Here is a 24,642-nt window from a genome sequence, read left to right as displayed (position 1 = left end):
TGGAATTAAATTCATGGCAATTCAAAGAAATTCCAGTCACACAACAGAAAGAATCTCACATACATTCAGTGTTAGGAAAGTTACTTTGGAAAATTGTTTTGCAAGCATTTTAAATACTTAGTTGAAGTAAAGCATTCTGGGAAATGAAGTCATGTTCCATCGTGTTCCACAAAATTACAATTACAAAAAATCAAACTTAATTATTTGTTATGTGACTAGAGTTTTGAACATTAATTGCTGGGGGAAAACATTTCTTGTTAATGTAATCTGTACAAGTACAAATTAATATAATATAGAATATGTAATACAATTCTGACATATACTGAAAGCTTCATTTTTAACACTTTACTTACTTTATAATATGTATATGAATTTCTTTGAATTTCTATTGAATTGTAATTCTAGATCCTGTTTTTGACATCAATTTAAATTCAATTCAAATTCAAGAATTGAATTGGAATTTAGGAGTCATTCTCAATTCAATTCTGAATTGTGCACAAGCCTGGATTGGTCGTAGGTCTATACAATTGAGTGCTGAGGCATTTTTCAGTTGAGACACGCCTCATAATTATAGCTCAATGGAGCGGTATCAGACTCAAATTCTTACTAGAATTGAGTATGACAACAACGTCAGGCTACTATAAATGTATATCAATTAAAAATTTCTTAGATTTTTATACTGGAAAACAAGACGAAATACAAAAAAAAAAAATGTTTAGTGTTTATGGCAGTAAAGAAAAAACGTTGCTGTGTGTGAGTTGTTTTAGAAACCGGTTTGCTTTTTGCTTATGTCTTTAAGCACAGTAGTCCGAAAGTAATGAAGTCAATGAGCGCGATTAGAGTGTGTGCGTGCACAGGGTGAGATCGCGTTTGGCGGGAAATGCAGGCATTGGTATTCAGCAGAGCGATGCATTATGAATCTGCGAGTCATGAATATTCAAGTCGCCACTGTTACTTGAGCACTGAGTGTGACTTCCTAATGCATCCAATCTTCATTAAGCTAATTGCCGCACTTGTTGCCTGAACTCTTAAGTCGATTCGGAAATCAATGAGCTGCCGCTTTGCCATCTAAAGTGTTGAGAGAATAAAACAATTTCATTTAAGCATTTGGCAGAGGCTTTTATCGAAAGTGACTTAGAGTGCATTCAGATTATAGTATGTTTGTTTATGTGACTTCCCTGAAAATCAAACCCCTCTAACACCAATTGAGCTACAGGAACATTGATTGCTTGTGTAAGAAAAAACATTTTAACATTGTGCAAGCTTTTCATATAATGGATTTCTATCGCAAATTTGACAGATGCAAGCTGAGTACTGAAACATCCTAGATTTGAATCCTGCTATTTTTATGCTACTATTGCTAAAAATATTTTTGCATTTTCATTTTTAAGTTTAATCAACTAGAATTTACAAGTCATTTCTACTATCTTTACATGTGATGAGTTGCTCAATACATCGAATTTGCTTTAACTATGTCAACTTTATTCTATAAGTTACAGCAACTTATTACTAGTCAATACAGTTAAAATGACTTGTAAATCCAAGTTGATTAAACTAAAAAATTTAAGTGGGAATATTTTTTTACAGTGATGCACTAAAGCCTTGCGTAACAAAAGCAAACACATTTTAATGTGAAATCATCAACAACAAAGGTGTGTTAGAAGGTGAGAAGCTAAAGCAGTTTACACATTAACATCAAAGCATCCTATTTGCTTAACTTAATTAAGTGCAATGGTTTAAACAATATAATGAGCCCTAAATGTTTCTAATTGAGTTGAAGTTGTAGTGATTTATCCTGCCGTGTTTATTTATTTATTGTTTTCATCAGCTCTTTCTTGCATGTGTCAGATCTCTGCGTTCTCTTTAATAGATTAACCTGAATACTGATTGAGACAAAATGCACCGTTCGGTTTCTGTTAATCTGTGTTTTGATAATAAGACTTATTAACACAAGGCTGCACATGCTGGTCTAAACTTAAATAGCTCTATAAATAGCATAAATTACCTTTTCGTAGTGTCCTTCTTAGGAATTCCTTTAAGGTTTTAATACATTGAAGTTTTTTCTTTCACAGATTTCATACCAGAATAATTTTACAGTCCTTCAAGACTAAGTCGATTACAAATTATTATTATTATTTTTAATTATCTTACAGTACATTTAGCTGTAGCACACAGACTTTATCCATTAACATAAACTGATCTATTCAAACTGTACTCCCTAATACAATAACATTTTAACAGTAAAAATAGAAACACAACTGAAATATTGGGACAGGTTTCTTAAAAAAATTCTGGTCAAGAATTGAAGTATTGCTTTAAGAAAGTCACCAATTAAAAAGTTTAGAGAAGTAACTCCCAAAATCCGTTTCTAATTGGCGCCGCACTGAAATTCTTCAACATGTTGTTCATTTGGACTTTAAAAATCTATAAATAAGAAAATTTTAAACTTGTAAATTAGGAACATTATAACATTATCTTTACTAGGGTTGGGTACCGTTCACATTTTTACCGGTACCGGTTCCGATACCGGTACCTGGAATTTGATACCGGTACCCAGCGGTACCTTTTTCGGTACTTTACTCTGACTTAAAGGTGCAGTGTGTACATTTTAGTGGCATCTAGTGGTGAGGTTGCGAAATGCAACCAACGGCTTAGTCCATGTCTCACTCCTCGCTTTTGAAACACATAAAAAAGCTACGGTAGCCGCCACCGGACAAACATTTCATTGTTGGAGACAACTTAGTAAAAGAAATTGGCCTTTAAGGGGTTCTGTAGAAAACTGGCAGCACAAAATGGTGACTTCCATTTAAGGGGACCCTCAGAATATGTAGATAAAAAGGTCTCGTTTTAAGGTAATAAACACATAACGGTTCATTATGTAAGGTCTTTATACACCCCTGATTATATAGTTTTGTAAATTATTTTGCATTTCTGTCAAAAGATCCTTCTAAAAATTACACACTGCACCTTTAAGTGACTTTCGGTGGACATAATAAGCCCAAACCTCTCATTTTCAACATTTTGTTATTTATTTCAAAATGTTTAATAATACACACAATTTAAAAAAAAAAAATCCCTATAACATCCAGGGCATATGTCTTACATATAAATAAATAAAACATATAAGTAAGATAAATGATCAATGAACATAAACGTCATAAAAGCAACATAAAAGTAAACTTTTATGTAGAAAACAATACAGAGCGAGTGTTCTCTACAGCAAGGGACACAGTGAGGATGTAGAAAAGGACTGGACACAGATACTTTTTTGCCAAGCTTGCCAGCATTGGCATTTGGTCCGCATGTATTTGAATGTGTTCTCGAACAGCCCCACGGACCGCCTTCTCTCCGTCCATTTATCTAATCTGAGGTATTGAGCACAAAGTTTTACGTCATTTCTGACTTTTAGCGTGAACACACAGTCTTTAGGCTTTCATTGATAAAACTAAAAGCGGCTGATCTCCGCAGTTTCATTTTGCGAGCGCATGAAAGTTGCGCGATCTTATCTCATTAATTGCGCTGAAAAATCCGAGAAAGCGCCAACATATTCATGTACAAAACACTGTGCAGAATGTTTACTTAAAACACAAGCAGCGCCAAATTAGTTCGCGTCCATTTAAACAGTCATTACTCCAGCTCGCGCTAAAAGGAAAGCAGAGGGACTTCCCCGCAGTCTCCACGGACCACCACTCAAAGTAATCAGGACAGAAGCGGTCGAAAGTGGACAAAAGAGACGGACTGGTGTTGATAAATACCAGGTGTTTACAGAATTTGTCTCTCTCGTCCACTTGTGATCCGATCGACGAAAACGCATCTTAATAAGCCCTCTTGTGCTTTTAAATACACATTGTGTAAGTGCTTCCTCAGGTTGGATGTTTTACACTGCCTGCCTTGCACTTACTGCACTTATATTGCAGGTAGCATTGTCTGCATCATCCTTTGTGAAATTTAACCACACGTTAGATCGCTTTTTGTTAGCCATTAAGCACGTTGCAAAGGGGTGTCACCAAGTTCCCACACGGTCTCTCTCTCTCTCTCTCTCTCTCTCTCGGGCGCGCGCGTACCAGACGCGGCGCACGGACATGTTCTCTCAGGTACCGAAATTGAGCACCGATTGATTTTATGTGAATCGATACTGGGTAGTACCGACGCAATTCGGTCGGTGCCTATAAAAGTACCGAGTTCGGTGCCCATCCCTAATCTTTACATAACAGAGAGGTTTTATCATCATTTAGTCCATACAAAAATACAAAATTCTGCCATAATTTACTCTAAACCAGTATGAGTTTCTTCATTCAGTTTCTTCATTCTGTTGAACACAAAAGAAGATATTTTGATAAATGATGGTAAGCACACACTTGACGGTACCCATTGCTTTCCATAGTGTTTGTTTCTCCTCCTATCGATGTCAAAGAGTATGTTGTCAACTATGTGGTTACTGTTATTTTTTAAAATACAGTATCATCTTTTGTGTTCAACAGAATAAAGAAAAAGGTTTGAACAATGCAAGGTTGAGTAAATGATGACAGATTTTTATTTTTGTATAGACCCCTTCACGGTTCACAGGTGTTCCCACTGCGCATGTCGGGGTCAGAAAAGCCATTACAGCAGATTGAGTTGCATATTATTCGGTATCGTCAAAAATGCCTACTTACGTCGTGGGCTGTGAAAATCGCACCAAAACAAAAAAATACAACATCTGCGGCTGCAAGCAATTAACGTGCAGATTGGAACAATGCAAATATCAAAGAGGCTTGTGTTTGTACTGTAGTGCTCACTTCATTTGAGGTAAATCATCATTTTTCAGACCTGTTAGATTAAATTATAAAGCCTGGATGGTATGAACAGTTTGACCCTGCTGCGCGCGCACCCAATGTTTACAAACCTTGAAGGGGTCTATAGGGCTTGGGTGCCACGTTGCATTCTGGGACATGGCAGCCATGTTGATGGCCTCTCGAATGTAAACATACAGCAAGTCGAACGAGGAGAAGCAGCAGAGTTGGGAGAATGAAATGAACGAAAAAAGCTGTTAAAATCCCGAAAAGGATGTGGAATTAATCGGGATATGTTAAATAGGAAGCCAGGGACCGGTATGTGGACAAAATCGGAACTATTAACGGTTTGGATCCATATGAAAAAAGACTGAAAAAGAGCCTTTTTCATGCCAATCTGTAAGCAAAGTCACGTACGACCTAGCTTTACAACTCGCTTGGTTAATGCAGCAATTTTGTAGTACGACTTTTTGCTGTCAGCAGAGGGATAGCAACAGAAAGTTTAATGTTGAATTTTTCCCATATTTTGGGCGAGTGAACCAGGAAATTTCCCTTATTTTCAATGTTCAGTGTTGACTTAAGCCAGGGGTCTTCAACTACTTTTCTTCGGGGGCCAGATTTTAAAATTGTAAATATGACGCGGGCCAAACTTTTACCCCTATCTTTACTTTTGATATATTTTTTACTTTGACCATATATATGTGTGTGTTGTTGTCGTTTTTGTTACTTTTGTTGTAGTATATTTGAAAAAAACATATTAAAAACATGCATTTAAAAAAAATGAAATTTAAAAGCCTTTTAATTACTGAAAACTCATATTTTCTTTATTATTATTTAAAACAATTGCAGTTTAACATGTAAGAGCCAAATGTAGTAAAAGTTTTAAAGATCAACACTCCTAAACATATTTTGTTTATAACTGTTTAACCTTCATTAATTGTTACATGTCAACTACTCACAACATATAGCCAGTCTTCTCCTAATGACTAAAATTGCATTATATTGTTTTCTTTTTTAATATTTTATAGATATATAGCCTAAACAGCCTTTCCATTGTACATTGCATACAGATATAACTGTCGGGAGTACGCCCCCTAGTGGCAGTCGAAATGAAAATGTAGTTTAATCGTTAATCTGTCATGGGAGAGAACCTTTAATCTACGAGTATAGTTAATAATTTACTTACCAGCAATTAAAGTATTCAAGTGTTACTGATAAAGTAAAACAGAAAATAATTAATAATTTTAACTTTTAACTTTAATAATAATTTTTTTGATTGGAACACACTAAAAATACATCACTTCCGGTCGCCGCGTCACATGCGGTGTAGTCGCATACGTTTATTTTCTTTAATGCATCCAAAGCTCGAATTGGATCAGATAATTCCGCACCCGCAGATGATTGGCACCCCACACAGCCCCTTTCTGTGTTGTCTTGTACAGTGGTAAGGTAAAAGTAACCACGCTGAATTTAAATCAGACTATAGTCGTTTCTCAATAAGGCTGCAGCCTCCGGAGGTCGCATTTCCAGGCTGCATACGTCATTAAGTCTTATTTCAGAATTTTAACAATTATAAAGTTGACTATTATTCTTAGTTAATCGTAAATTGTTGTAATATGCTTATGATTTGTGAATGTTATGCTCAGTTAACTTAAACTTGATGACGCAGTTTGCATATGCGACCTCCGGAGGCTGCAGCCTTCCGATTGAGAAACGGCCAAAGGTGACAGGCGGGCCGGATAAAGATGATTGTCGGGCCGCACTTGGCCCGCGGGCCGCCAGTTGACTAGCCCTGACTTAAGCTATATAAATTAGTATTCAGATGTTATACTTCACTGTCATATATATAAATGTAATTTTTATGTCATGTATACACATTACAGAGGGGTTGAGGTTAATGTTTGGTTTCCTACATAGAATAAAACATAATGAAGTGTGTCCTCCTTATCTGTCATTTTTAATGTAAAGTGTTTATTATTAGTACAGCAACGGTTTACCATGGTTGAAATAATAACGCCAAATTAATCAATTTAAGACACACGACTGAGAGGGACTAGAGTACGTCCAGTGTTGGGTGTAACTAGTTACAAAGTAACTAGTTACTGTAATAATATTACTTTTTTCAGTAACTAGTAGTGTAAGGCATTACCCATCTGAAAATGGTAATATTATTACAGTTTTCCCGAGCTAGTTACTTGAGTTACATTCGCCAGTAGCACCTTCATCACACAAGGCACAAAACACAGAGAACAAAAGGGAAGGGGAGGAGGGCGTGAATGGAACAGTGATTGGTCTAAGTTTGGCACAAGGTATCATTTACCATCACCGATTGGTCGACACCCGGCAGCCAGCAGCACAGAGCGGCAGCGGCACACTCAAAGACAGATCGGGAAAATGGTAGCGTCAACAACGGCAAGCTCTTTTTCAGAGGAAGGTTCCCAGCAACAGAAAGCTAGTTTCGACTGGTGGAGATTCAGTCATATTTTATTATGTTCAACGGAAGGAAAATAACTTGACGGTGAAGTGCACACTCTTTAATGTTTCTCTGAACGCTGTGCCCCGCGTCCGGTAGCGGGTAAGGAAGCCAGCATTTTCTTGGCCGTGGCTTGGCCAAATAAACATTCATGTCCAGAAAAAAAAATGTAACTAGTAATATAACTAGTAATATAACTAGTTACTTTCTCCAGGGAGTAATAAAGTAAAGTAAGGCATTACTATTTTTGAGAGTAATATGTAATACGTAATATATTACTTTTTTGAGTAACTAGCCCCAACACTGAGTACGTCTATAAACAGAGCGCAGTAGTCCAAGTAGCAGTAAAGGAGGCAATCAACATGGCCGCCATGCCAAGTAATGACGTCACAACACCCAAGCCCTATTACTTTAAATAAGTTTGTGCTCTACGTTTATGGATGCAGCATTTTGGGGATCTGGTCGTTCTGCCCTGTTTTGCTAATGCAGTTTTGAATCGCCCATTGTGTGATAACGTACTATTCTGATGACGAAAATTGCATCACGTACCCTGAATGCGGATCCTTGTTTACGCGTAAAAAGTTAACTATACCTAGGCCTTAACTAGGGCTGTGCAAAAATATCGATATTTAGATCTCTACTATCGATATAAATAAAAATCAAATCCCTCTGTGTGCGTCAAATGACCTCCTCCGCTGCTGTTGATGTTACTGTCCAGTTGTCTGCCATATACGGCCATTCGGCCAATGTCTCAGAAGTTAGAGGGAGTGAGAAAATGGCAGAAAATTTAAAAACACCTGCAGCTTTCAAAGAGCTAAACACCTGCAGCTCTAATTTTTTTACATTTCTATAAAAAAGAAGCATTGCAATGTATCGCAACATGCAACGTTTTGTATTGTATCGTGATACATTGTATCATGACCCATGTATCGTGATGCGTATTGTATCGGGAGGCCCTTGCCAATACCCAGCCCTAGCCTTAACCCCACATGTATAGTTATACTGTAACAGTGCCAATTTAAAGTCTCCCTGTAGTCAAGAATGTTATGATTTAAAAGGTAAAACTGCATCTTTAAGCATCATAATTGCATATATGAAGGATTTACCTGTCACAGTAATTTCTTTAAAAAACCTTGAATGTAACTCTACACGCTTGCTTCATTAAGTATACGTGGATCTATGTATATGCAAATTTGTCCCCACCTCTACACCGCACAGCTCTGACCATATATATGAATATCAAAATAGTATCCCCCCCTCTTTCGTACCACCTACCACCATAGATATATATTTAAATAGATGCTACATCAAAGTTTGATTTCACACAATGCATATGTGAACTGCATGTTTGCACCACTAATCTTTAAGCGCAGATATTAAAGGTATAGTTCACCCTAAAATCATTTACTCATCCTTATGTTGTTTTAAACCTGTATGAATTTCTTTTTTCTGATGAACACAAAAGAAGATATTTTGAGAAATGATGGTACACACACAGCAGATAGTGACCATTGACTTTTATAGTAGGAAAACATATTTTGAAAGTAATGTGATAAATGATGAAGAAAATATTTTGATAAATGATGGTAAGCACAAAGTACCCATTCAATTCCATCATATTTTTTTATTCCTACTATGGAAGTTAATGGTCACTATCTGCTGTGTGTTTACCTTCATTTTTCAAAATATCTTCTGTTGTGTTCATCAGAAAAATAAATTCATACAGGGTTAGAACAACATGAGGATGAGTAAATGATGACAGAATTTTCATTTTAAAGTAAACTATCCCTTTAACAGGTTACAGCATCGACCTTGGACGTGTGAGCAGCACAGAAGCAGCAGTGATGTGATCATTTCGGCACTGGGTCTATGCGGCATCCATACATAATGACTCAAAGTACTGATATACGTGTTCAACCCTTACAAAAATTAACCAGGGTTTACTACAGTTTAAAAAACATGGTTACTGTAGTAAAACCATGGTTACCACAAAACAACCATAGTTTTGAAAATCATGGTTTTCAAAAGCTATAGTTAAACCATGGTTACTGTAGTAAAACCATATAGTCAATACATCAAAAAAAACATAGTTACTACCCTTTACCACAAAAAACTAATTTCCGTAAGAGAACTGTGCTGATGTGAATGGTTACATGTTTGTAACGTTGAAAACCAAGACAAATTTAAAACAATTTAATGAAGAAAATACTCAGCAATGGTGTTGAATGTTAACATATTAAAAACACCACATATAAACACCAATAAAAACCTGATTTTCCCCACATTGGGACTTTAGAATAAAGTGTAACCAAGTTAACTTTCTAATTTTATTTATCAACGTGTAAAAATAAAAGGTCAGTTTTATATGCATTAGTTTAATCTGTGAGTTAGTTTCTTGGTAACGAGAAGATCTCATTAGCGATGAGATCAAATCTACCGTTACAAAAGACAAGTGAGAACTTGTAAAGTCACTTTTAACCCTGTAACAGAACAGAGCGGATAGATAATGATCTCTTTTCTGCCTATAATGAGTAAGATATAGAGCAACCAACCCCCACATTAATCACAGGATCATTATCATTAAATGCTGAGCATTTAACATTATTAAAACAACACCAAAGAGGGATTTCACTAGAAACATGAAAACCATAACAAGAAAGCCATCTTCTCATTTCTCATCTCATTCACACTGAATCTTAAAGGAATAGTCTACTCATTTTCAATATTAAAATATGTTATTACCTTAACTAAGAATTGTTGTTACATGCCTCTATCATCTGTGTGCGTGCACGTAAGCGCTGGAGCGCGCTGCGACACTTCGATAGCATTTAGCTTAGCCCCATTCATTCAATGGTACCATTTAGAGATAAAGTTAGAAGTGACCAAACATATCAACGTTTTTCCTATTTAAGACGAGTAGTTATATGAGCAAGTTTGGTGGTACAAAATAAAACGTAGCGCTTTTCTAAGCGGATTTAAAAGAGGAACTATATTTTATGGCGTAATAGCACTTTTGGGAGTACTTCGACTCGCCTGAAAAGTCCGCTCCCCTTTTCACTCTCATAATGGGAGAGGGAGGGTGTTACTGCGCCGAGTCAAAGTACTCCCAAAAGTGCTATTACGCCATAAAATATAGTTCCTCTTTTAAATCCGCTTAGAAAAGCGCTACGTTTTATTTTGTACCACCAAACTTGCTCGTATAACTACTCGTCTTAAATAGGAAAAACGTTGATGTGTTTGGTCACTTCTAACTTTATCTCTAAATGGTACCATTGAATGAATGGGGCTAAGCTAAATGCTATCAAAGCGTCGCAGCGCGCTCCAGCGCTTACGTGCACGCACACAGATGATAGAGGGATGTATCAACAATTCTTAGTTAAGGTAATAACATATTTTAATATTGAAAATGAGTAGACTATTCCTTTAACGCAGTCAAAATTTTACACAAATATTTTAAGAGAAACATTACAAGTAATTTGCTGGTTAGTACAAAGCTACTTAAAAACTCTTCAGTCCAAAACAGTTAAAACCTTGACCTACACTCTAAAAAAATGGTGGATTTTTTTAATCCATGGTTGGGTCAAATATGGCCAAACCCAACTGTTGGTTTAAATTAACCTGTGGGTTGTGTTCATACTGTACCCAACCATGGGCTAAAACAACCCAGCTAAGGTTAATTTAAACCTGCTGTTGGGTTTGGCCACATTTGACCTAACCATGGGTACCTATTCAAATTGCGCATTTAAATAGCGAATTGAAAATGCGACCAATAGAAACACAGCAATAGGCTTTATGCCCAGCTGCACTACTTCCTGAACTTCAGCCAGCTCCTTGTTTCCTGTCTGCCATTATTGGACAAATTGGTTAATCCAGGTGTGCCCGACCTCAGTAGTCACACTCACAACAACAATAATCAGACACACCTGGATTAATCAGTTTGTCCAATAATGGCAGACAGGAAACAAGGAGCTGGCTGAAGTTCAGGAAGTAGTGCAGCTGGGCATAAAGCCTATTGCGCATACATATCAAAAGCATTTTTACACTCTGGTAAGGTAGTTTTTCAAGCAATTCGAAAAAGAAATACATTGCAAAACTGCAATGAAAACAGGTCACCTGACATGCGTAAAATTGACATGATCATTCTTTAAATATGGTGACAGGTGTGGTCGACTTCATGTGGTGTCACAAGAACCGGCAAGCGCATGACATCCCGCGAGAGCAATTCAAGAGTCTTCTCTGTTTGTTTTCGAATCACTCTCTCCGTATTTTGATGCCATACGCATGTTGGTGGGACATAACGCAAAAGTTTTGAGTAAATCTTTAATGAAAACGCAACTAATGAAGTCTATTGGGCAATCAGACGCTTATCCCAAACTTTGATGGAGGCTCTTAAATGAGGATTGGGGAGTTCAAATCTGTTTTGGACATGGTTTTCCATATATCATATTTCTTCATAAGTCTGCACGTTCTTATCTGATGAAAAGACGTTTCGCTTAATCATTCATGACAGTACGTGGTGTGTTCCGATGACTGAAACTTCACACTTTAAGATTATGTAGTAGATAAGAGAGGAATTCAAGGAACGCAAGTGTTTGTTTCCATGGTTTAAAGCGGAAGTCCACCCTAAAACAACATTATGCTCCAACACTATATTTCATGACATATATGTAGTTCATTGTGCTGCCATCAAATGTACTAACTTCATATAAAAATTAAAGCTTTTAACTGCTACATTAAAGGTGATTTGACGTGTGATTTGATGTGTCGTCAAATCACCGGAAGAAAAATGCAAGACTACATAATTCTGAACGTTCTACATGGGGCGGGTCTTAAGGCGAGATGATTGACAGTAGATGATAACGTTCTTTGATTGACAGCTGCACAGGAGCTAATGTTAGCTTGCTTTGCTCGTGTTCATAATAATAACAACATGATAATAATTTTCTACGCAGTATGTTTACCGTAGTTACACAAAACAAGCAACAACTAAGTCAAATGATGTTTTAGATATTTTTACAATTTTACATTACCTGAGTCCGCTGGGCTGAAAACAGTACTCAAAATCTTCCTGACGAAAGTGCTGGCTGCATATTCAAATTTTCGAGTAGTGGTGTGTCAGCTAAGGGTCGCATTGATGTCAACAATAAAAACTCCCACTGGCCTGAATTTGTGCTTACATCCACATACTGCACAGGTTCTAGTCATCTTTTATCGAGGGCTTTGGTGATTTCCCCTTCAGAGACGGTTAAAGCGGAGTTACTCTTTGGATGGGTTCGTCTGCCGGCTAACTTCAAGTTGACTTGATTTGAGAGCAAGTTGAGCTGTAAAAGAAGTTAAGGCTTGTTCAACTTCATGTGGCGTCGCAAGAATCGACAGCCGGATGACGTCAAAGTACCGCGAGAGCGTTTCGCGAAATCATACGGAGGAGTTTGTTTTTTGATCGCTCTCGCGGAACCTTGACGTCATCCGGCTGTCGGTTCCTGCGGCGCCGAATGTAGTCAAACAAACCTGAAGACTGCATCGAACAGTGGTTAGTGGGTGGAGCTAATGGCTGTTTCTCAATATGCGTTCTTCAGCGATCTTGCATCCTCGTGTCCTCGCTCTACGTCATCATTAACGGTTGAAGTTCATTCCAATTCTCAAGAACGCAAGGACAGAGGACGCATGAAAATACCCGGATGTGTTCTTGATATCGAGGATGCATCGAGTGCAGACTTGCTGAAATCGCTTTACGCCCCAGACGTCATTGCGGCAAAACTTCCGAGTTCGTTCTTCCAAGGTCGCCTGGCAAAACTGATCTCCACGAGGACGCAAGTCCGTTCTTTGCGTTCTTGGAATTGAGAAACAGCCAATGACTCAGTTTCGCGCAGTGCATTCTGGTTAATTGAGTTTATTAAAGACTGTTACAAAAATTCCGCTTCAACACACTGTCAATCTAATAATCGAAATCGTGCAAATTTATCTTTATTTTCATGTAAAATGCAAAATGGACATAAATTACCCATGATAACAGGCTAAAATCTCTAGATTGGACTTCCCCTTTAAGAAATAGAAAAAGGTGAACTTCGGCCTTTATCATGAATGCAGTTTGCATCTAGGCATTTCTTCAAAAACGTCATTTTTCAGCTATAACAGTTTTACTTTACTTTTGTTCTAATTAAATATTTATTATATTAAAGGTACTAAAGAATGCATTAATACAATATGTTAAATTGTTCTCTAGACAGAAGATATGTGAGTTTATAAGTGCAAAAATGACCCAGAAATGGTTTTACATGTACTTTTACAATCCCAAGATTTGCCCCGTGAATGAAATTGGCTGTTATAACCTTATTTGAAGGGTCATGAATAATAATGTTGAGGTCTGCTCTGATTGGCTGTTTCACAGGGAAGCTCATGTCAGTAGCTCACATTAAGTAAACAGACCTTATATGTTTGAGCCTGTATGAAAATACAGATTTTGAGGAACACCAATTGTTCAGAGATTAGACATGGATGTTTCTGAATGGTAAGTTTGTGTTTTTTTTTTCAGTATGGACCTGCAAAACGTAACTGTAACTTCAATAATAGTCTTCAGCCTAAAAGCTAGCATATAGCATTAACTAGCATATAGCGCTAACTGAGTAGTCAACACTTTGTTTTTAGCATTACCTAATTTAAAGTTTTCATAAAACGGCAGTAGCAGTTGTCTTATTTTCCCCGTGGTGACGTATATCCAAGTAAAACAACTTCTGAAATGATAAAAAGTAGGGCTGTAATTCGTTCATCGAGAATTTATTTGATCGCTGGAAATTGGGTCACGTTGCTATTTGCTACGATCTTTTCCCAGACCCCACCCACCTGTAATACCAACTGACCGGATAATTGTTTCGAGGAGGGGAGGAGAGTTGCGTTTTTGATTAAATATTATGAGGGCACATACATAAAAAAAAAAACAATGAAGCTCACAAAAAATAACACAATATAAAGTTTTTCATTTCCATTACATTGTGACTTTAAAGGTGACATAGAATGATTGAAAGGGGTATTTATCCTTGTTCTGTGATGTGACATGTGGACAAACATGTTTTTGTTTGGGTCTGTAATGCCTTAGAAGCTTCCTAAAAACCTCTCTCAGATAGCTCTATTAGGGTGGGGGATTTTAAACAAGTGGTTTTGCACCTATTTGGCTCCCCCTACTGGCCTAACTTGCTGCCACTTAAAAAATGTAGCCAATTATTTTAAAGTGGAAGGGCAGTTAGATGCCTATGATGTCATAAGCATCAGTTTTTCAGATTGGGCTGTTTTCTGGCTGACATTTCTAAAAGGGGAATTTCTATGAGACTGAGATGTTTAGCATGTCTAGTACTTTTTGTATGTTCGTGAATGTAGGTAGACTACCATTATTCAACAAAGACAAGGTAAAAATGGTTTTTCATTCTCTGTCCCCTTTAATGTGCAATTTATTGTTGTGGGCATACATTATTTAGAGATAGAGATTATCATCTAATTCAGGCTATGTAGATGCAGTGTTAGAAAATCGTACTATTGGTTACACGCTGACATTTAGAGAGCGGACTGACAGATTACAGTTGCTCGCCCCCTCTCTGTCTCTCATGCCTCGCCCACTCCCTGCCCTTCTTCTCACAGTGTCCACGCCCATTTAGGTTGCATTTTCTGAAACTGATGATAAACACATTGCAACTCTTTAGAAGCAGTTTTACCCAATTCCAGTACAAATGGCTGTAATGCAATTAGTAAAGTTACAGAAATATTATCATGTATTTCAAGTACTTTACAAGTACATAATGATGCTAGTCCTAAAATAAATGTCATGTTTTTAGGCAAAATAAAGTCTCTTATGTCTTTCATATATCTATTAACAGTAGCATATGCAAAGCTTTCTGACATCTTTATCCTCCTTTACATGGCTGGAAGTAATTGGTGCTCTGTTGGCATTGTGGGACACAGTATAACACACGAAGCGCTCAGCTGTGTAACAAGCTGTGACAGCACCTCACATGAACTCAAAGCTCTACATTATTTAATGAGTGGCCCACCGTCACACATGGCTGCCCTGACCGCCCAGGCGAGAACTTAACACGGGGTCAACGTGATCCCCGATGAGACAGATGGATGGATGAAAAACGCACAGGAATGCAGGGGGACCCTTGGCACAGGTTAAAACGCATTAACATAAGTGTTAATACACTACAGTTCAGTCTTTTTGCATGTGGATCTATGACATGACATGCATATTTTTGTGTCCAAATATTAAAGTAACATGATACATTTATTACATGTGTCACTTTATTCTATAAAACCTATCAGTCCCTCCAGAAAAACGCGATTGTGCGATCGCACAATTTATTGCATAATCAGCCAAAGTACTCATATTTATGCTGGGACGCATTTTTTCCAAACACGACACACTTTCGCCGCATTAATTACAGATTTCCGCGCTCAAAATATGCGGGGCTTGCATGATTTCATAATCCCTGCATTTTCGTAGCAAAAAGTCGCATATATATTAGCAGAAAGTTGAAAAATGTTGCATTTACTTCACATAAGCGCAGCCGTGTCCTCTGTTGCCATGGGAACGTTATGAAGTGACGTGATTATGTGACGTGAACATCATTGCAGTTTTTGCAAGTTCCGCAGTTTTTGCAAATTCCCGCAATTCCATCACATAAATATCCCGCATATTCCATCGCATTTTTTAAGAAAACGTGCCGCAAAATCGAGGATTTTTGCCCGCAACAATCACAAAAAAACTTTTTCTGGAAAGACTGACCTATGTAGTTTAAATACATTTTCAGTATTTTTTATGATAAATATAAATGTTAATACAGTTGCAGGCGGGGCAACTGTCCGAACAAATCTGTTCATTGCAGAGGTCAGGTGATGCAACCAGAAAGTCAACGGATGCAACTGCTATGAATCCCCTACGAAAAAAAAAACATAAACCAAATAATTTTGAAAAGCTTTAGCTAATTTAGCTTATAATTGTACTTTTAATAATGCAAGCTAGGTTGTCTATAATTGTTCTTATACTTTTACTTAAATAAATCATTCTCTGTAAAGGGGATTGCATACGGCCGCGCAACACATTGTTTTCTATGAGTATACGCACACAGGCGGCACCCAGCTTTGACTCAGGAAGTTGCTCAAATCCCTGTCGCGCTACACAGCGCCACTCACATAGTTTAACATTAAATAACATCATATTTGTCCCAAACATTGGCTGCTAACGTATATTTTGCATTTTGAAGTAGACACTGTCTGACGAAGCTTGCGCTATTTAATGTGCACTTCCAGTTTACGATACCTCCGAGTTGTCCTAGACGCGACTCGATGGGGCGCTGAGCTGCGCGGCCGGTGTGCGACCCCCTTAAGAATGTGAAAAAATAAGTAATTGAAATTAAGCTCCCCTTGTGATGTCAGTAAGGGATAATACCGCCCCTTAATGTGCACTATCCAACCACAGCACTGCCATTTAGTACAGATATCAGCTCAATTGCATTTTAAATGACACACCCATATAATAAAATGATCTACAGTATATGATATTTAGAGCTAAAACTTCACATACGTACTCTGGGGACACCAAAGATGTAGTTAACATCTTAAAAAAGTCTTGTGAAATGTCAGCTTCAAATAAACAAGCAATCAATCAGCATGACAAAGGGAGCACATTAAAAATGTATCTGCACCATTGTTTGTACCACCTGACATATTTTTTGAATGGGGAAATCAAAAATATTGTGATAAAAATCCTTAAATCGTACTGAAATGTTGTTCAATAAAGAAAACTTTTTAAACACTTTATGTAAATGACCAATGTACAAGATAACGTGCATTAGGACCACACCTGCTTGTAAACATATAATTACATCTATTAGTCATCACATGGCAGACATTTACAGCACTAAACCGTTTTCTGCACAAACACATGTACTGTACCGTTTTAGTACTCTAGAGATTATGTTGTGTAGTCGTTAGCAAATTCTTTGTGGCTTCTTTCACAAACAGGGTACAAAACAGGACCTGAAACTCTTCAAAATGAAGAAATATTTTAACAAACTGTATGTGAAAGGAGAAGTTTAACCTATATGTGAACTTATAATACACTGATTTAATAGATCAACAGGTTCATTATTGCACTGATAAATGAACTACAGTAACAGAATGCAGTGCAACAACTGCAGCAGTTGGCATGGTAACGGCGGCAGTTTTCATAATGCACTGAACTTCAGTAGTATAGATTGTTTTGTGTAGTTTTGTCAGTTATACTGTGTGGTACTTTCAACAAACATGGTACAAGCAAAACAAATGTTAAACTATTATACAATGAAAATCATTTATTAAAAAATGCACAATATTAACGGCACTTTCATATTATCAGCCTATAATGGCTTATAAATTAATTATCGGTCAGATATGGAAAACAACGCAAAAATGATTTGCCGATTTAAAGACATAATGATTATGCATGTCATCTCGCACATTTGTATAGAGAGCCTTTAATTCACCGTCCAGGTTAACTATAGACCCAATATGCAGTAGTCCGTCTATTAGTGTAATAAGTGTATCCTGGTGTTTTTAACAGGCAGGCTGTGGGTTTAAAGTCCAGGAAACATATGCACAAACTAATAAACATGTACTGTACTGTGTTCAGTCATCTGGATGAATGTTTACATCAAATGTGTAAATGTTACATAATGAGGTTAAAATCACATAATAATCCATTTGTAATCGTATTGATGGCTCAATCGTATTGTAAAGCCTTCATGTAAACACCTTAATCAATACGATTGAGGATGATAGGATGCAAATTCGGATCGTATTGAAGGGGGTGGTGTACTACGATCTGCGATCCGATCAGCAGGAGAAAAGTATGCATGTAAACGCATGAATCTTAATATTTTGTCAGTCTGATGCTAAAATGCATTGTGCACATGCGCAGAACATTTGTGCTCAAGTTCACGTATTATATATCACACAAAACATGCATTAGCAAGGCAATGGCATCACGCATTATTAGGGTTAGGTTAGAGCAGTAATTCTCAAAGTGTGGTCCGCGGACCACTAGTGGTCCGCCAAACCCCCCTAGTGGTCCGCCAAAAGATGACCTAAACTAGGCAAGTGTTTATACAATAGTCACTTATTTAAGTAGATTTTTAATGCACTTGCAAAACTGTGATATCAGTTCTTGCCTTTCTGTTTTAATAATGTAAAAATGGATCGGTTGGCTAAACCCAAGAGGAGTCAAAATAAAAGATCAAGCGTCAACTGAAAGCTACGGAGCCCTTCTGATGACATGGTAAAACCTTTTTTTTAAATCGTGGCCACGAATTAGCAATTCGTTCCCACGAATTATTAAATCGTGCGCACGATTTAGTAATTCGTTCCCTCGTTTAAGCTAAATCGTGCGCACTATTTAGTAATTCGTTCCCTCGTTTAAGCTAAATCGTGCGCACTATTTAGTAATTCGTTCCCTCGTTTAAGCTAAATCGTGCGCACGTTTTGGTAATTCGTTCCCTCGTTTAAGCTAAGTCGTGCGCACGTTTTAGTAATTCGTTCCCTCGTTTAAGCTAAATCGTGCGCACTATTTAGTAATTCGTTCCCTCGTCCAAGCCAAATCGTGCGCACTATTTAGTAATTCGTTCCCTCGTTCAAGCCAAATCGTGCGCACGTTTTAGTAATTCGTTCCCTCGTTTAAGCTAAATCGTGCCCACGTTTTATTAACTCGTTCCCTCGATTAAGTTAAATCGTGGCCACGTTTTATGAATTAGTGCCTAGAATTTCATTTAAACCATCTGGACATTAACACAACGCTAACAAGATCAAATTCACTCTAGCCATTATTAATGACGCATACTTAATGCAGTTTTGTAAATTCCTGCCAAGAATTTCATTAAAATCATCGGAATAGTGACGCTTATTGCAGCTCAATGCATTAATACATTGCTATTAAGTATAAAATTCATACACCCTATGGCTCCTGTATAAACACAGCTTATTAACTCCTTCACAGAATTTCACAAAATACACTGGGACACAACGTGAGCCAAAGCACCGACACGGTGCCACACAAGGATCAAATCCATACATCTTGGGTCTTAAACCGTTTTATTCATTCCTGCCCGGAATAATAAAAAAAACAATAATCGAGAAATTAACATGACCCTTAACGCATAGATACAGTGCTATTTAAAGATCAAGATTAATCTATATACCTTATTAGTGAGCCATACTTCATATACAGTTTTATTAATTCCTGTGCAGAATAAAAAAAACCTTAACACAACCTTTAGGACATTAACATGACGCTTAATGCATGCTAATGCATTAAATACAGTGCTTTTAAGATCAAAATCACTTTATTATTAAGTCACATATTCCTGCACAGAATTAAAAAACATATTGGGACATTAACGTGACGCAGTAATTAATTTTGTCATTTATTTTGGTTTGTCCAACCAAAAAATCACCCAAGTGACATAAAGAGATTTTATTAAGTTATTTTATTTTAGTGATATTTAAGCCCCTGAATTATTTAGTTTAATTAATTCCTGCGTCACGGTAATGTCCCAATATGTTGGGACAATATATGGGCAGGAATAAATAAAACAGAATATGTCTTATTAATACTGATTTTGATCTTTTACTGTATTCAATGCATTAGCATGCATTAGCATCGCTGGTCAAACTGTGCAGCCTCTTTGCTTAACATAAAAGTGCTCAACCTGTTCGGCAGGTCCAATAGGGATTTTTAAAAATATATGGGGATCATTGAACGGCTCCTCCCCAAATGGCATAGTCTGTCGGCCTTTGATGTAAAAAGCCGCGCCGCTCAATGCTTGTTTATTGCAGTACATATGCGGTCGGATTGATCCATCAAGCAGATAGACTATTTGATAGAAAGTGTGGATTAAGGATGTTTAAAATCTGTAGCTTGTGGTCAGTACATGAATGGATCAAATCAGCACATTTGCAAAGGTTTGTCTCCATATGGCTAAATAATAAATACAAATAAGAAGGGTAACTTTGCAGTATCACATTATATATTTTCTACTAAGTGATTTTCATATTATAAACGAGAGTGTTCAACTGCAATATGGCAATATCCTCACAACATTATTATTTCTCAAAACTTTGACAAAAATTATTTTCAAAGGAACTGTATTATTGCAGTTATTCAAAGATGCACAGATTATTCCGCATATGATTTAAATATTAGTCGAGAGTACATAACAGCAATGAACGTCTTATATGGCAATAAATATCCACATAACTTCAAATAACAACATAATGAAATTAATAAAAAGACAAGGAAGCAGGATTGGCATGTAAATTGTATTATTATTACCGGAAAAACAGCAAAATAACTGAAATAAACTCTGAGGTAAATGAGCAATAACAGTGGAAAAAACGTTATTATCTATCAAAAATTTATATGACAAAAATTATATTTAAAGTTATTCAAAGATGCACACATTATTCATGAACACGTTCATCTCTGGCCTGGCTCTGTTATGTAATAACTCCGTCTTTCGAACAGGTATAATTTTGTATAGTTACTCATTTAGGAAAATTATCCATGATTTAATGATTTTATTATTATTATGAAAATGTTTTTTTTTTTTTTTTTGCAGATTGATTACGATTTGTATACCCTAGTTTAAATACAATACCTTTTTTTTACCACGGAGGGCCGGTGGTATACGGAATTTCCCGATAGATTTTTTGGTCCCACTCCGCCCCTGACTGTATTAATGCGTTAGGCGTCACATTAGTTTCCCTACTTTTTAATGGCCCACTGGGCACGAATTAATAAAACTGTATAAGACCCAAGGTGTATGAATTTGATCCTTATAGCACTGTATGTATGTTTTTTAATTCTGTGCAGGAATAAATAAAACGGAGTATGTTACTTATTAATAAAGTGATTTTGCATTAAGCGTCATGTTAATGTCGGTTGTGTTAAGTTTTTTTTTTATTCTGCACAGGAATTAATAAAACTGTATATGAAATATGGCTCATTAATAAGGTATATAGATCAATCTTGATCTTTACATACTGTATTTATGCGTTAAGCGTCATGTTAATGCCCCGATGGTTTATTTTTTATTATTCCGGGCAGGAATGAATAAAACGGTTTAAGACCCAAGATGTATGAATTTGATTCTAATATAGCACTGTATCAATGCGTTAGCTCATGTTATGTCCCAATATTTTTTTTAAATTCTGGGAAGGAATAAAACTGTATACACGAGCCTAAGGTGTATGAATTTTATACTTAATAGCAATGTATTAATGCATTGAGCTGCGATGGGCGTCACTGTTCCGATGGTTTGAATGAAGTTCTGGGCACTTATTCATAAAACGTGGGCACGATTTAACTTAATCGAGGGAACGAGTTAATAAAATGTGGGCACGATTTAACTTAATCGAGGGAACGAATTACTAAATTGTGCGCACGATTTAGCTTAAACGAGGGAACGAATTACTAAACCGTGCGCACGATTTAGCTTAAACGAGGGAACGAATTACTAAAACGTGCGCACGATTTAATAATTCGTGGGAACGAATTGCTAATTCGTGGCCACGATTTAAAAAAAAAGTTTTACCATGTCATCAGAAGGGCTCCGTAGAAAGCAGCTAAAAATCCACAGATCTATTAGTTTTGTAATGTACTAGGTTTTGTTTCATGTGTAAAATCCCTGTAATTTCAGTGATTTTGGACATTAAGGGGAACATTTTTTTTCAGCATTTTATTGTTACCATAGTTACAACCATAGACTTCATATACCCACCACTTCAGTTTTAAACTATTGGCTCTTTGGAATGACATTAAGTGGGACCTAGGCTGTTATAGTATGTTTAATTGCTTTTTTTTTACATGGGCAGTTTGTTGTTCATATTAAGCTGCAACTCATTTCACATTTACTTTTTCAAATGAAATAAAATTCAGTTAATAATTTCTGAACATAGCATTGCATTTGTTTTTAAAAAATTAGTTTTTGACTTGAAACAGTTGCATATTAAACTTAAACTTAGCTTATCCTTCCTATTTTGTTGTTTTTTGGTGGCGTTTTTAGAGTGGGATTCTGTTAGGTGGTCCTAAGAAAAAAATTGGAAGATAAAGTGGTCCTTGGGCTGAAAAAGTTTGAGAAACACTGGGTTAGAGTAATGTTAATAATGGGGTCACGCGCTGTACATTCTGCAGCGTTTATGTAAAACATTAGGCTACTTAAAGCAATAAAATAGCATTGTGCTTTTTGAAAAGTGTGATTTCATTACCTTTATCTGAAAACTTCTTAAGAACAACTTTCTCCAACTTAGTTTTGACTTTTATCCAGAGATAAAGTGTGAACTCAACAAGAGATGCTGTGCGCAGTGTAATGTTGCCAAGTCCTCTGCTTTTTTCATGTTTAGATTTGGGCTACTGTTTAAACTGTTTCCAGTAGTTGTTTTTTCTGCGGGTTAAAGATGAAATGATTTCGTTGCTTAGTTATTGATATTTCGCCTGTGGACAGTCACTGCGATGCTTTTGGGCTAGTTCTAAATGTCCATTGCGATTTGTTTTGATATGCGAATCTGGCAACCCAGGCTGTGTGCGTGCTTGCGCAGACATTCGGTTCGGATTTTATGGAATGTACATGTAAACAAACATTTAAATCAGATTGCAATGTTTAGGGTGCATGTAAACTGTATTGTTGTAACCTTCAATCGTATTAAATTCAGTCGAATTGACAAAATATTGTGCATGTAAACATAGCCACTGACTTGTGGCTTCTTCAGAAGGATATACTGTACTGCATCAACACTTAATCACAAAGATTATGACGCAAAAATGAAAAATCTGTCACCATTTTCTCACTCTCATGTTGTTACAAACCTGAATCAATTTCTTTTTGATGAACACAAAGGAAGATATTTTGAGGAATGTTTGAAACCAAGCCCATCTTGAGCCCCATTCACTTTCATAGTAGGAAAAATAATACTATGGAAGTAAATGGGGCTCATGAACCGTTTGGTTACAAACATTCCTCAGTATAACTTTGTGTTCATCAGAACAAAGAAATGTATACAGGTTTGTAACAACATAAGAGCACGTAAATTATGACCGAATTTTCATTTCTGGGTGAACTGTCCCTTTAAAACCGTTTCATTAAAAGTCCTGAAGGAAAAAGTAATAAGATTTTGACTTACAGCACATGACTGTTGAGCTCTGTGAGCTGGATGTACTGTAGGCGTTACAGAAGGTCGTGAGCTCTGGATTAGTAAAATTATTTTATTATGTATAAAGGAATGAAATACAGTGAGGATTAGTAAAAGAGGCTGATACTGTGGCAAGTCTGAGAAGCTTCCATTCACACTTGATGTATTGATGTACTTCTGTTTTGCCTGCCGGACTCAAACCACAAAGAAAATTGTGAACGTAAAGGAATAGTTAACACAAATATGATCAGTTTCTCGTAATATATTCCCAGACATATTTCTTACATATTTTACGATTTGACAAATTTTTATAAATTTATACAAAGTGAATTATACAAAAGTGTAAGATAATTAGAAAGAAACAATAACCCCACCCCTAACCCCAATGTCACAGGAGCGAAAGCAAAAAAAAAAAAAAACTTCGTATGAACTTATGTGGGTCATTCTACAGAAAAGGTGGAATTCGGGTGATGGAAATTTGCTTAAATTAACTTCTTTCAAAGTACCCAAAACTTCTTTAATAGCATTAATTAACTTGTCAAATCTATGAATCCGCAAAACGGGGAGCTTAATCTATTTTTACCTTTTAATACATTTTAATAAAGAATCCGTGAGTCATTTATTTGTCATTGGTGTTACCTGTGATTTAAACAACATTAATGTTGATACTAAATATTTTTTCTTATTTCAGCTTGTGTATTAAGTTAAAGGTGCAGTGTGTAATTTTTAGAAAGATCTCTTGACAGAAATGCAAAATAATAAACAAAACTATATTATCAGGGGTGTATAAAGACCTTTCATAATGAACCGTTATGTGTTTATTATCTTAGAACGAGACCTTTTTATCTACATACAAAGAGGGTCCCCTTACATGGAAGTCGCCATTTTGTGTCGCCATTTTTCTACAGAAGCCCTTAATGGACCATTTTTTTACTAAGTTGTCTCCGACGATGACATGTTTGTCCCGTGGCGGCCACCGTACCTTCTCTATGGCTGAATCCGAAATCGCATACTTACTGTGTAGGTACTGAATTTCATTGGGTACCTACTTAACGTGCGCTAAGGCAGTATGTACGTTCGCGTTAAGTATGTACAACATTCGCCATGTTGACGTTATCATGTGACATATGACGTAGTACCCAGCAAACACAAAAACGTTATAAAAACGTTTTTTTCGCGTTGTGAGGGGGT

This window comes from Misgurnus anguillicaudatus, chromosome 9 (genome assembly GCF_027580225.2).
Source record: "Misgurnus anguillicaudatus chromosome 9, ASM2758022v2, whole genome shotgun sequence".
Taxonomy (NCBI): domain Eukaryota; kingdom Metazoa; phylum Chordata; class Actinopteri; order Cypriniformes; family Cobitidae; genus Misgurnus; species Misgurnus anguillicaudatus.
The sequence above is the reverse complement of the archived record's forward strand: the minus strand, read 5'-3'. Positions refer to the sequence as shown.